At 35.3% G+C, this 9,356-nt stretch overlaps 1 long non-coding RNA gene across 1 annotated transcript; it reads left to right on the top strand.

The window, feature by feature from the left end:
- The first annotated feature begins 1,247 nt into the window (after positions 1-1,247).
- Positions 1,248-1,789, top strand: LOC120205183. The gene is made up of 3 exons (XR_005524011.1): positions 1,248-1,283; positions 1,368-1,545; positions 1,627-1,789. It is a non-coding gene; the product is annotated as an uncharacterized LOC120205183 (long non-coding RNA).
- The last annotated feature ends 7,567 nt before the right edge of the window (positions 1,790-9,356 follow it).

Below are 9,356 nucleotides of genomic sequence, written 5' to 3'. Positions count from 1 at the left end.
CCGACCGAGTTCAGGTACCTTAATATTAAATATCCTGTAATAATATTGGGTGACCATATTATTTAGAGGGAGGAACCATGATTTTGGCTGTGTCCGTCATTAGAAGGAATTTTATCTTTTTGGTCACCAAATTAACATAAAATATTATATGAATCGTAGTTATTTTATTTTAATTAAATAATATTAATGAAATTTTATTATCTTAATTTCATTGAATGTTTTTAGTTTAATTTGTTAACAATAAAATGTTCGATAATGTAATTTGATAAAGTTAAAGATTTCTGACTTAAATGCAAATTGATGCTAAATTATGCGACTTCTAATGTAAATTGCCCCCTTTTAGAAGACCCTTTAACTTCACTTCATGAAAACAGCATGGTCTCTGGTGTTGGCGTATTCGTTTTTAGAGGACCCTCTTTTAAAGACTATTTTATTTTTAAAAAAATATAAAAATTATAAAGAGGGCGTGTCGTTTAACAGGTTTTTTAACAGTAGGTGTAACGAAAAACACACTTATTTTTAACAAAAAAAAATTCTTTAAATATAAAAGATTAATTTTGAATATAATCTGAACACTTAATTTTACTTCAAATCTATTTTAATTTTTTTAAAAGGCCATTTTAATTTATTAAAACTGATCCTCTGCAATTATAATATCACTAGTTTGTTGAAATAATAAACACCTCAATTATTTAAATTAAATACTGTCATTTTTTTCTTAAAATTAAGTCTTTCAACTCATCAAATCGATATAATTTTTGGTAAACTACGTATTTAGTCATTCAATTATTTTTGTGGTTTAGTTTTGCTCATCAAATAATATCTTTTCAATATCATATCTAAAATTATATTTTAGTACCGTTTTGGTCACCCACCGTTAGAAAAAACATAAATATAGATGTGACACTTTTATTTTTCAATGATGACGTGATATTATCTTATGATTATATCTCAAAATCATCATTAATTTTTAACAGTGGGTGGTCAAAACATAATTTTAGGTACGATTTTGAAAAGAAAAATAAATGAGTGACCAAAATGGAATAATGGAAAAAGTGAGTGACTAAATATGTAGTTTATCCTTTCTTGTTTCATGGATGTTTTTAAGAATAAACACATCACCATTTCATTTAAACGGACTACTTAGATTAATTAATGGTATTATTGGACAAAAGGATTAAATTTGAAGGACAAGCCATAGTTTGGCCTAAATTTCTAGCTATCTTACTAAAGGGTTCATTGTTTTGCAGACAAGAGACGAGCGCAAGGCTTTTCACTTGAAGGTAATCGATAATCCTCTGCATTAATAAACGACGTTGACTTGTTTCCCTATAGCATTGTAATGAAAAATGTATAATCAATGACAGGGGGAAGCAGTAGGAAGAATCGAAGTAGACGTAAAGGAATCTTCCAAACACGTAGAAGTCAATCTGTCGGATCTAAGAGGGTACGAGAAGCATGTGATAGTGGAACTAATGAAGGAAACACAAACAAAGAACTCTAAACCTAATAAAGCTTTGTCCAACGACCCTGAAGACTGTAGAAGTAATCAACCCTACTACTCTACAACAACAACACAAATCATTAGCCGTATATACTTTTTTTAAAGGTTGAATTTTTGTGTAGCGATTATCTTATGTGAAGCAGACAGATTAAGCCCAGATGCTTTGTTATACATCCGATGGCTGTTAGAAAGGTATAAAGCGGGGAACAAGGTTTTCTTCTGCTGCTCCAACGTGTCAAAGCTTCAGCCGATTAGGTCACTTTGCACACTCATTAAGTTATTACCGCCTTCCAAACAAGAGGTGGCTGCCATTGCTCTTTAATTCCTAATTGCAACATAAAATGATGTGTTTTTTTTATCAAGCTTTGTTTTTTGAGACTTCAGATTGTTCAAGTCCTGGAATTTATAGCTAAACAAGAAGGCCTTTCTTTGCCCCATAAGTTGGCTGAAAAGATTGCTGAAAGTTCAAAAAATAATCTGCGTCAAGCCATTCGTTCATTCGAAGCGTGCCGGGATTCATGGTCACCTTCATACCTTCCTTCTTAGTAAGCTTTTCCCACAGATTTTTTTTTCTTTTTGTAAAACTATATTATTGTTGTTCAACTTCAGTTATCCCTTCAAGGAAGACCAAAAAATTCTAACCGAATGGGAAGAGGACATCGCCAATATTGCCAAAAACATGGTAGAGGAGCGAAGCCCGAAACAGTGAGTTGTTATTTTTTTTTTAAGTTTTAATATAATTATAAGATAATATTTATGTTGGATTTTAAATCTGGATAAACTCATTTACACTTACAGAAAAAATTATTTAAATTTTTTTAAATTTTAAAAAATAACATCATTCAAACTTTGTAAGAGAAGATATTAACATCATTTGATCATATTATGATAATTAGATTATCTATAATTGCTCAACCTTTTGAACTTGGTGAATTACAGGTTGTATATAATCCGCAGAAAGCTTCAAAATCTGGTAGAGCATGATGTTTCTCCACTTCATATTCATGGTAAGTAGGGCTCACAATAAAAGCTCAAGTAAAATATTTCACCTACTCGCAATATGTTGTAATTCTCAAAACAATTCTTATTAAATAAAATACGGTAAATATAATTCTAATTAAATAAAATAAGGCAAATGTTATTAATTATAACTTTTCATAATGATATTTATTGTTAAATAAAATACGGTAAATAAAACGAGTGTTGGTACAAGTGGTTAAATAAAAAAAAATATACTAGCTTAATTTAAAAAACATGGTAAAAAGCTAAAAGTAAAATTAAAAAGAGAGACAAAAATTAGATTAATTACCAATCGATTAGAATCGACTAAATTTTGCTTTATTTTCATGTTCAATTTAGTTTTGAATCAGTAGTCTCTATGTTTGATTACATTATTTCAATCAAGTTAATTTAATAAATCTTAATAATTTACAGTCATTGGTGGCAGAAGTGAAGAAGCACTTGCAGGATAGCCTGCACCCACTAGTAGATTGTTTATATGAAGAATACAATGTAAGAATATGGATCAACCCTTTGATTTATCTTTGCATACAATTATGTTAACTAAAGTTAACTGCTATTAATTAAGAGGGATGATGAAAATATGATCGAGAGTGAAGATGACATGGAAACAAAGGACAGCAGGATTTTCTCAAGAATCGAAGGTATGGATTTAATTAAATGGAGATTTTGCAATCGCTTGTTTTCCTAATTTATATTGAAATTGTTGAACACAGAATTTATAGCCAGATTCATGAGCTGGTACAATAAACAATCAAAGATGGCAAGTGCAGCCTTGGCCAACTTTGAAGGGACTTGAGCTTTCTTCTAAATTAAAACAAGGTATCGAAATAAGCAAGACTGGTTTTCATTGCTTTAATTAACAACTACAACTACCTTCATCGTTTTTGTATAAGCTACTTATTTAAACTGTCATATGTGGAGAAATTCATTTGAAAATTACTTTATATATAACATGATTTTTGCTATTATAAATAAATCAAATACTTTAAATATTTAACATAGTGAATATATATACAGGAATGGATGGGTTAGAGGAACCAGTCACCCTTTCTAGAAATTTTAAATTTTATATATTTTAGATATTTTTTATATTTTATTGATAAAATATTTTTATCATCTAAAATTTTATAAGATTATCTTGAAGTATTATAAATTTATCTCATAGCATCAAATTGTATGTCCTTCCCTATTTATGAATGTTTATAAATCTTCACACACAATTTTATGTTACTCTTCATTGAATAAAAATCTAAAACTACATAATTTAAAGCGAGTTACAATAATCTTCTTTTAATTTTCTCTCTCCTTATCTCAAAGGCTCACATTTTTTCTAAAATTATTCCTAAAATCGAACAAAATTTCATTAACCACAATCGTCTATTATGACCGATGAACCTCAAAAATTACATACCAACTCTTTTCGTCCTCGTCCTCGTACTTTCATCCTTCGTTTCCCCTGAATCGATATCAAACAAATAAAAAATATTCCTCAACTTTGAAACTTCTTCACACCCTATTTCAATTTTCAACTGTCCATTTGGTCTAGGGTGAAGATATATTACTCTATCCACTGCCCATAGCTTTTAACCGTTGGGATGGGTTGTCATATTATAAGAAATCCAAAAAAAAAATGATGAGTTTCTCTCCTTTATGACACGATCGTGTCTTGCTTCTTGCTTCTTTTCTGATTGTTTGATTTGAAATTCTGTGCAGGTATTGTTGTTTGAGCATGAGTCTTGATTCAAGATTCGGGTTCTACTCGAGATAAAAAATAGCGTTGTACCGTTGGTATAATGACTGTTGTTTTCCAAGTATTTGTGCATACAAAAGCCAATATTAAGAACAAGTATACATTCCGATAAAAGAACAAGTATACATACTTAATTTCGTATTTACAACTGAAATTAAATTGTCTTATTTGAACAGTTCAATATTTTAACTTTTTGGGCGGCGGGTGGACTACACTTCACAAAAGCAATGGCTGAAAAATAATGGATTTCAATGTATTAGTAAATTATAATAACCAACACAGAATAAAATCACAAAATGTTACCCTGGTACGGAGTTATTGTTGGAAAAATTGACTGTTGCAAAACAAAGTATTAACATTGATTGAAAAATATTAAATAATATAATCAAACAAATTGATGTAGTGGTATTAACAACGGCCTTAAAAGTGAATTCACTCCATGTGTGTAATAGCTACAATGAATGAATGCCCCCCAAGTTAGCACGACTCGCTACGACTCTCTAAGTTCTGTACGTTTGAAAGATGGAATGGACAATGGTGGTACTGCTCTTCTCTCAAAACTCAAAACAACCCTCCAAATAGGTTTATGAAAATCAAAGAGAGTTTCAAAGCAAATGCTTATGGGATATATATCAAACAAGCAAAATTGCCTACTATTTATAGGTTAAATAGTGAGGGAAAACCTGCAATTAGAAATGGTTCCTTAAAGGGTTATCATATGTACCTCTAATGTAAGTTGAGTGAATCCCACGCCAAATCCACGAGGCCCCGACAAACGATCCGGAGGAAGGATAGCAGTAAGATCAAATTTATATTTAGTGGAAACAATGCTTTTCCACAAGCTAGAAGGCTCCGAACATAAATGCCAAACCCATTTGCCAATGAGGCCAAATTATTCTTTTCAGGTCAACTATACCCAAGCCACCACCTTTAGTAGGTAAACAGACTTCGTTCCAACTAACCCAATGGATGCCCTTCCTATTCAGCAACCCGCCCTACAAAAATCTTGAAATTTTCGTTAAGCTTAGAATAAATCGAAGCAGGCATCTTAAAGCATGATAAAAAGTAAATAAGAAGATTAGAAATCATCGACTTAATCAAAGCAATCCTTCCTCCGAAGGAGAGTGATAGAGCTTTCCACCCTGCGAGTTGTTTTTCAACTTTCTCTATCACCAGCTCCCACAGGGACTTAGAATTGTGATGCGCACCCAACGGAACCCCAAGGTAAGTTGACAGGAAACTTCCTACGGAGCAACCAACCCGAGCTGCCCAAGCCTGAATCTCCTCTGCATTGACATTGATCCTAAAGACCGATCACTTCCTTAAATTCAGCTCTAAGCCCGAAGCTAACTCGAACACTTTCAGCACCCTTATCACCTTTAGCACTTGAGTTTCAGAAGGTCCATAAAACAAAATCAAATCGTCTGCATATTGAAGGTGTGAAGCCTCCACCCCTGAACTGACATTACCAACGATGCAGCCCGAAAACAACCATACTTCAACCGCCTTAGAAAAGGTTCAATGCTTCGCCCACCAAGTTGAAAAAGAGGGGCAATGATAGACAACTCTGTCGTATACCTCTAGCAAGATGAAAACTATCAATCGGAGATCCATTCACTAGTACTGCGATAGACGCAGAAGAAATGCAGTCATAAATCCATCTCTGTTATCTCTCACCAAACCTTTTTCCTTCAAAATCCTCATAAGAAAACCCCCATCAACGATATCGTAAGCTTTTTTGAAATCAGTTTTAAACACTACTCCCGAGTAGCTGTTCTTTTTCATTGTGTCAATAACTTCATTAGCAATCAGCGCACAGTCCAAAATTTGTCTCCCCGGGATAAATGCAAGTTGTGACTTGCTAACAAGAGTACTCAACACCATACGAAGCCGATTATGAAGTACCTTGCTAAGCAACTTGTAAACCCCTCCGACCAAGCTGATAGGCATGTAATCTTCGAGTGACTGCGGATTAAGTTTCTTTGGAATAAGTGAGATAAAGGAGTTATTCAAACGCAAATCCAAAACACCAGAATCGTAAAATTCTACAAAGAAACACATGATTGCTCCTTTCAAATTCGGCCAAAACATTTTTAAAAAATTAAAATTAAACTCGTCTGAGCCCGGTGCACGATTTCCATCAGAGTTTTGCACCGATTGGAACACCTCATCCTCTTTGAACCTAGATTCCAATCTGACAGCCTGCAACTCGTCAAGCTTGATAAAAGGGAGAGAAAAATTAACAACTTCCAATGTTGATTTGATCTCATAAAGATTACTGAAGTATGAAAATATAACCTTCTTCACCTCAGCAGGTTCTTCCACCTTTACCCTCCCACAGATAAGGAAACTATAAAGTTTAATCTCTCCTGGACAATGCATAGCTGTGAAAAAAACGAGTATTACGGTCTCCTTCGGTGATCCACCTAATTCTAGACTTCTGTAGCCATGACCATTCTTCATTTCGATATTTCGCCAACAATTTGCATGTGAGGCTTCTTGATTCGAATAAGCGTCTGGACTTGGACCATTAGTTTGTATCTCCAATTCTAATGCACTGATTTTGAATTTTGTCGCTAATAATGTGCTGAAAATCGAAACGTTGTTCTTTAGACCACTCCAAGACTGTAATTTTGGCCGAGTTGAAGATCCTCTCTATCTCTATGTTAGCATTACCTCCGCCTAATTCCGCCTTCCTTATAGAAAACCAGAAGTTAGAAACAAAACCTCGATCATCTATCCAAAAATTAAAACATCTAAATGGCTTCTTTCCCTAATTCCTCGCTTGATCTTCAAGGAAAATAGCACAATAATCAGATAGAGACTTCGGTAACACCTTTTGGACAATCCACGAAAGAATAACCAAAAAATTATCCTCAACAAGAAATCTATCTAATCTAACAAACGTTGCCACTTTTCGATTATTCGACCAAGTAAAACTTTCACCCAACAGCGGCAAATCGACCTATCCAACTAAATGTACGAAGTTCTTAAAACATTCCATCACTCTCAAACTTGAAGAGACCCTAATCTTCTCCTCTGAATGCAAAAACACATTAAAATCACCACTTACGAACCACAAGAAAGAGAAATCATCCAGAAATACGAGTAATTCACTGAAAAATCTTCCCTTTCACTATCCGTAGAAGGGCCACAAACATTTAGAATTCTGCAACTGAGATTTTTACTAGGGATCGAACCAATAATGGCAACAAATCTTTTATTAATCACTCTCAACGATTCCACAAAGAAGCTCGAATCTCAGAGACTAAGAAGTCATCCGGCAGTCCCTTCAACAGGGCTGAATGTCCAATCAAATCCTCCATTACCCAAAATTTTCCTACACAAGGTCCCTCTAATCTCGACCAACTTTACTTCCTAAAAAAGAGCAAAATTTGCTTTCGACCCTCTCATTAGTTTATTAACCGCTCTAATTTTTTTGGCTCTACCGAAACCCCTGACATTTCATGTAGCAATTGACCAATTCATTAGAAAAATCGTAAACCCATGCAGAAACTATCTAAAGATTGCACCTCATCGCCACCTCCAGAGACTTAACCCTTTTAACCACAGCTTTCTTACCACCTTTAGAAGATATCTGAAGGATATTGCTAACTTCCCAAACTGATTCAACCTCCTCCGCAGAGTTATCCTCGTAAAGTTGACCACGCGGATCAACCAAAGACCGAGCCTCCCCATCCAAAATAACTCTGATTTGACTTCGACCTACTTTCTAATAACCGCTCTCGGGAGCACAGTTCGTTTCCTTACGTAAACCTGTAATGTATCTTGAATGACTTGAGAGAAATTATCATGCGAAGGCCTACCAAATGGAGGTTGATTGGTCAAGTGATTGGAACTTTGAATAATAGACAATGAACTCTTTGGAATGAAGCCCATCGACAAAAAAGGGGAAACTCTGCATTTCCTTCACCTGGGCTACTCGCATCCAAACCCATTCCATAAATATTTTCGAAACCCAATTCAGATAAGCCCAATTGTCCTCCCAACTCGAGGTAGTTATACCCAATTTCGTTTGGCCCATATGAAATATGAACTAAACCAACATGGTTATCTTTCATCATGGAGCCCAACAACCTTTCCTCTAAATCCGTTCTGACGATCTCATTAAGCATCACAGTATTTGAAACACCCAGCCCAATATTCTCGGATGAAGCAAAGGTACCATCTTCTCCATGTACGAGGGAAATTAAAGGCACACCTCAAGCAGCCACATGCCCCTCGAAACCTTAATACCCACAAATGATGATCGACGTCATCATGTCCCCTCTCTGGAACATCACTATAAACCGACGAAGTAACTCCGACCATCTCCCATATATCAGCAAAATTCATGTTTTCCGCCTCAGAATGAAGATTAGGCGTCTCCCTCAACGAATCAATCACCAATATTTTTATAGTATACGATCAGCCTCCCGATCGGACGGTAACTGATCATGGAATATCAAATCAACTAATTGCACGAACGACTAGCCTTGCACATGAGAGATCCTCTTTCTTTAGTGATCCCTCGTCCAATTCCACAAAAGTTCGCCACTTATTCCCCATATCACTAAAGAATTTTTCGTGCCATAGAATTAGAGGGACCCTAACCAGTTAACAGGAGAAATAAGCGACAGCTATACCTGAGGCATCCTTAATGGGAGAGAGATGTTTGAACCAAAAAGACCAATTATCTTCCTTCTTTTCCCACGATACCTTCATCTCAACAATCAAGTCGAAGGTGATGATACAGGAGCCCTTCGAGTTACCCCACTTAGCAATACTTACGTTCATCCCCTCCATAACCATAGTTCTTTGAACTAGGTCCATCTCAAAGCTCTCATTGATCAGCCCAACCAACGACTTGTCTATCCATTCCATGTCCTCGACAAGGATATTGAAATCCAGCAAGCATCCCCAATTAGCCTCTTCCTGCTGAAACTCCTATGAACCGGTACTCTACGCACCTACTGAATGCTTCTCTGCTCTCCTCAGCAGGGCCTCAACATAAGACCTCTCACCCCTTCCTCTCTGCAACCACACTTTCTCCGAAAGTTTCTTACCATTGTTGGCGGC

Source organism: Hibiscus syriacus, unplaced genomic scaffold (genome assembly GCF_006381635.1).
Source record: "Hibiscus syriacus cultivar Baekdansim isolate YM2019G1 unplaced genomic scaffold, ASM638163v2 tig00000405_pilon, whole genome shotgun sequence".
Classification (NCBI taxonomy): domain Eukaryota; kingdom Viridiplantae; phylum Streptophyta; class Magnoliopsida; order Malvales; family Malvaceae; genus Hibiscus; species Hibiscus syriacus.
The sequence above is the reverse complement of the archived record's forward strand: the minus strand, read 5'-3'. Positions and strand labels throughout refer to the sequence as shown.